Source organism: Fulmarus glacialis, unplaced genomic scaffold (genome assembly GCF_000690835.1).
Source record: "Fulmarus glacialis isolate BGI_N327 unplaced genomic scaffold, ASM69083v1 scaffold5863, whole genome shotgun sequence".
In the NCBI taxonomy this organism is placed as follows: Eukaryota; Metazoa; Chordata; class Aves; order Procellariiformes; family Procellariidae; genus Fulmarus; species Fulmarus glacialis.
The window spans coordinates 26,368-32,542 of NW_009203514.1; positions in this window are offsets into that span (position 1 = coordinate 26,368).

Genomic DNA, 6,175 nt, shown 5'->3' on the forward strand with positions numbered 1-6,175 from the left:
ATTTTCTCATGTGTGACTGTTTTCGCTCTCCAGTGTTGTAAAATATTCAGAAGCTTGAAAATAAACTTGCATTCCCAGTGTTTGTACTTGAGGAGTTTTGTTTGTTTGTTTTGAGGTGTTTGTTTGTTTGTTTGTTTTTCCCCAATGGTTATTTTAACCTGTAGAGTTATGAGAATGATTAACCTTTTTGATGGGAACATGAGGGCTTGGAAAACAGTGAAGAAAGCTAAACGTTAAAAGCTAAACAGTGAGGACTATCAGACCGACACATTTTCACCCCACACTTCTGCACATTCCACTGACCTGTGAATTCTGATTAAACAACAGAAATGATAACAGAGAAAAGTGGACTTGCCTTCCTTTTTCTTTTGCTGTATCCAGGTAATTACAGCTAACTTGAAGAAGTGGAATGTTATGCCATCTAGTTTTTATGTAAAAGCTGACTGCCAAGGAGGTGTCTTCCTCCTTCCACTAAAACAAGTGTTTTTCTCCTTGTTTTTTCTTCCATCTTTGAAAAATACAGCAATGGCTGAGTTCAGATCTGAGGGTGGGAGAAGAATCTGAGAGAGCAGTGGGAGGAAGGTGTTTATTTCCATTTCTGCAGTGACTCTTTGGAATACATATTACAATGTGGGGCCCAAGATATTGTTTATATTGGTTTCCTTCCTTTATCCAGACGGATTCAAGGTGAGCTGGATGGAAGCGTGTGTCAAATGGTTGGTGATCTGTTGAAAGTAAGACACTAACAGAGAGATGAGTTTGCGTGGCTTTCAGTGTTATATAGCATCCAGCTAATGTGAAAAAGTAGCATAACCTGTAAGAATGAGTGTTGAGGTAGTTGAATGAGTCTTCTTTCCTGGAGATGGATGTTTTTCAGCCTCAAAAAGATCATGGACTCTTATCAAAGTAAGAGCCCAGAGAAATAGCTCAACTAAGTCTAAATTTTACCCATCTCTACCCATACATGCTTAGACAGAAAATTTCATACAGCTGCTTCTTTTGACTCTTATTAAAGTAAGAGCTCAGAGTAATAGCTCAACTAAGAAGTCTAAATTTTACCCATCTCTACCCATACATGCTTAGACAGAAAATTTCATACAGCTGCTTCTTTTCTGTTGTTGTATAATTAACTGTGAAGTGGCAAATTTACTCTGAAGACCACCATGCTCCATAGTTGGAAGATAAAAGAAGAGGTGATAAAAACCAAATAAAATTCTTTCTTCTGCTGAACAGATCAACCATTGTCTAGCTCAGCTGATTTCTGAAAGTGTGATGGCATTTTCTTATCTTCGTGTCTCAACCAGTGATATAACGTGTCACATTAAGACTTGCAAGTCTAGACTGTATCGATCGGATTTTCTGGCTTGTAATTAAGTCCTACAATACTGAAATGATGTTACCATGATGACTTTGACATTAACTGGACACATTAGTAACAGATATGAAGGCATGGATTTCTCAGGGATCTTGTTCTCTGCTTTTATAGAAGCCTGCATTAAGGGCTTGGCCCCAAATCCCTCTGAATCAAGAATACCAGCAGTCTGTCCAAGTAATTTCCATCGGCTTTGTACCATATATAGTATAGACAATTATTCAGCTCCATTCAAGTACCTGCGGGATCCATTCTCACCTAAATAGGGCTATCAAAAACTAGGTCTTTGTCCTTTTCTAGTCATCTCAGCTTTTTCTAACATAAACAGTGGCAGGAGTTTTCAGAGAGCATTTCATTCCTTCCTGAAATAGATAGCCACTCTAGGGGGATATCCTGTGGGATAACTGAAACTGGAAACACAAGTGGCTAAAATCAGAAGACATGACTCTAACTATTTAATTCGAATATTAATATCAGTTATGACTAGGCATGACATAGATATTAAGGTTACATTACATTTTTAGCAAATTCAATATTGATTATAAACTGTTAAACAGAATTTAAAAACTTAAGGAATTTTCAGTTTTTCAGGGAGGGAATTGCATTGCATTTAGATAATTTTTACCGAGCTTAACAGTAGCTTAGGAGCATGTGCACAGTTACTGCATACGATTATGTTTCTGCAAGTTCTTGTCTGTCACATGCAAAGTTTGATAAAACAGGTATGAAAAGTGTAACAGAAACTCCTTAACCTTTAAAGAATAAATTCTGCTAAGTATGATTTACTTTCACTTGGAGTAGGGCCAGAACAATGGAAAACTGACCTGAAGATAGAGAATAATTTCCAGGCTGTGCAAATTTCTACAGGGTTTACACTGCAATGAGTAAAGACAGAAGTAAAAAAGAGCTTCCAGGCACGATGGCCGTGCTGGTCTCATTGCAGGCTGCAGTGGAAAAAAAGATCAGCACTTTTAGGCGTATCTGCCAGGTTTCTGCCAGCCTAGGTGCAACTTAAGTCATTTGGACTTGGCTTTTATGTTGTATCACAACCAATGGTATGACATTGATTAACTTTTCTCTTTCTACCCTCAAAGACATCTGCCAGATTCCTAAAAATAAGTAATATTTTTGACAGCATGGCATCACTAAAGACCCCATCTTCCATTTATTTTTTTGAATGGAAATATCTCATTGTAAAGTATTTGATTAGTTTCTTCTACAGTACACGTTCAGGTAGCATTTTCTGTTAGACTCTTGTCCATCGGTTTTGTCCTAAATTTTTTTATCTTTTCTTAGTCAGGCAATCACCAGTTTACGATGTTTTTTTCTGTCTAGCTTAGTGCTTTATGTTGCTTCCCCACACAGTATAACTGTTAATTACTTCAATGGCAATCAATAGCAATGGCAAAGTCCTCCTACTAACAGTATATATTTTATATTTTATATTAACAAAATTAAATGGTACATCATATAATGACTAATAGTGAGCAGTTGTGGTTCTTCTGTCTTTATCTAACATCAAGGCAAGGTTACTATTGTTGTTTTTACATCAGGAAATAATTTCAGATCTGAGTGAAGGGCAGCTTTTCAGTGTTTTGCTTTATTTGAATCGTAATTCGGTCTGTAGCACAGTAAACACTTGGCACCTCTACCAAGGGGTGTCCTACAGGAATAAGGACATTGGCCTTATTGTAGGACACTGTAGAGAAGAGAAAACATAAAAATATTAGAAGTCACCCAAACTGTTTAGTGAGCTTTAGATTGATTATTCTAATAAAAACTCTAGTAGTAATATTTGTTATCTAAACCAATTTGTACCTGAAACCCTTCCATGTATTAAGATCCAAGATTTTCTATGTTGTCTGTATGTATTTGTAAGAAAAGGGAGATGTCCCCGTCTACATATTATAGACTAGGAACAAGGATGAAACATCTTTTAATTATAATGCTACAGTTCCCTGATGATCAGGGAGAGGTCTGGAAATTGAAACTGAGATCAGACTCATGTAATCCATATCAGCTTTGATTGCAAGAGATAATTACATCTACACAATCAGTGTCTAGCTTGAATTGTGCTCTCATATTACCAAATTAAGGTATTAATATGATATCCTTAAGGTGAGTGTCTTGCAATTATCCATAAAGAATAAAGCTTTTAATCAGCTCTTGCCTACTGCAAAATACATCCAAACAGAATGATGGTGAGTTTTTTGGTTGGTGAAAATGATTTTATAACATACTATGAAAATCTTATAACGAAAGAGCTTAAAAAGAAAATTTCAGTTTGTATGAATATTTCATTATTTTTATGCTTGCAGAACATCAATGTTGTTTAGTCACAAAAATACATCATGTTCGTATTTCATGTCATAATATTAAATGACTGGAAATGTTTATTTCTACTATATTTTGGTTCAAATGCTATCAATTTTTAATATATATTAATATTTTACAATATGAGAAAAGAAAGTTAGAAGTTTATTTGTAATTTTGTGTAGCAATAGTATTTTCCTGCCATTTTGTATGTGATTGAAAAAAACTGCTGTATCAAAGTGGACAATAAATACCTTTCTTAAAGTGACAGGAGCACATATAATAAATCCTTAATATGGCAGTGTACACACAAGTGTCTGTAATAAATCTGTGTTTCTTTATTTCCCCTATTATGCTCACTTAACTTGACAGACCATTTTATCTGTACCATAGTGAGCCGTGCAGAGCCATCCAGATGATGATGACATTCCTTGCTCCAAGCTTAGCTTATATAGTTCTTTCTTCTGGTCAAACCACTTCCAAATTGGAGGGCTGTATGTATCCATTTCCTTTTCTCAAATTCAACTTGGGTCAGATTGATCTCTCACCATTTTTTTGCATGTTTAAAAAATCAGCAAAATTATTCCTTTCTTATAGGAGCTACCTGTTACACCACAGATGGAAAATACTCACTGAGCCAAATTTCACCTTGAAATTTGTTAGAGCTGTGTTAGGGAGGTGGGAAGAAGCAACACATTACAGGTCAGTTCTCTCATTCCCATATATCCTAGTTATATATTTATTTTAGTCTAAAGACATGTCACGACTCCACTAGATGGCAGCCGGGACCTTCACAGATCTCATCCCGCTGAAACTGGATTATACTTTTGACGGATTCCCTCGACACATACCAATTAAGATATTCCATTCAATGGATGAATTATTTCACTGTCTTTCCAGTAAGAGTCTCAGCATTCAATACAGCACCAATGGACTCCACTATCCATCCTACAGCTGGGACATTACATCTTTCTTGCTCTTTCTGCTTGCCTGGGATTGCTGAAATGATCATAAAGGTACCTGGAGGCCTCTCTGCAGGGTAGTGCCATGTGTTTACACTGGATGTCCCGTAGTAGAGCAAGCCCAAGGCGCCCTTGAGGCCAGCCTGTCAAGCCTTGTCCAGGTTGTGAGACTGCAAGTGTGGATTCAGGCACGGCTGAGGCTCATCCCTGAGCATGGTCTACAGGCTCCTGGTCTACATGGTCTCCACCAAACACGACTGGAGAGCAGCCTGCAAGCTGTTTGCAAGGCCACTGTTGACTGGCAGCTAAGTGGAGTACATATCACTTCATTTTTGCAGCCACACTGGAGACGACTTAGGGTCGTAAGGACTTTCTATGGCAGCTTATAGACATCTCCAAGCACCAAGGGAATATACATTGCAGTCCCTCTGGGGACTGTCAAGGCTCCTTGCATTGCTGGTGGGAGCGTCTGGGAGAAGATGGACTTCTGTGGGGCTATCCCCTCCCATTTGGACAGATGACAGAGAAGCAGGCGGATGGCGGAGTTGACAAAGCAAAGGCTGAATCATTTGGATGTGTTAATCAGTGCCTCAGAGCGAGCGTTTGAGTGAAAACAACTCCTGCCAGAAGCAGGGCTCTCTTAGGCTATACCCCATCAAGCAGCAAAAGAGGATTCGGTGCAAAACCCTGCACCCTCAGGTACGGGCAGCAGTATTGCTGTGGTGGTACAGAGCTCAATTCAAGCTTTAAAATCCACCTGAGATGCCAAGAAAAAAAATGAATTAACAGCTGACCTGGGCTTAGTGCCACAGCTGCTTGGCTGTTCACAGTTGTAAGAAACTCGTTCACGGGTGTCCCCATGGTGGCTTGGTCACTTGGTTGTGACAGTAGCAGACGCATTTGCAAAGACAGCTCTAAAAATCACATAGTGCCCCTCTTCCTAGTATTGTGACAAAAATTCAGATCATTTTTGGTAAAAGACCTCGACCTGAAAAGCAGATGGATTCTGATTCTGGTAGGTGATTGTATAACTGTAGAATTAATCAAAAAAAAAAAAAAAAAAAAAAAGTTTTTTGAGTGTTTGTGGACAGGTAAAAGAGAATGAATGAATAAAAAGAAAATTTTATGGCTAGATGGATGTTAATAGAATTATTTTCCACATGCCACCATCACAGATTACAGAGCTGTCATATTTTATGCAGGGAATTAAAAAATACCATTCCAGTTCTGATTGAAAATAACTTTTTCACTTTTCTTCTGATAAAGACAAGACTGCAACAATGAAGGTATTGGAGACATTAAATTACTATCCATTTCATAACCAGGTCTAGAAGGAATATTTTGGAAACGTTGATGTTTTATTGAAAAATGAACATTTTTCTACCGATTTTAGAGTCTCTGTAATGGTTCTGAAGAGTTGTTGCACTCTGCGAAAACAGTCCACACCAGCTGTGGAAACCAACTCGACCTACTCACGTGGTTAATGCTGCAAACATACTTAAGTCTCTTCCTGGAACAGGGACTATAT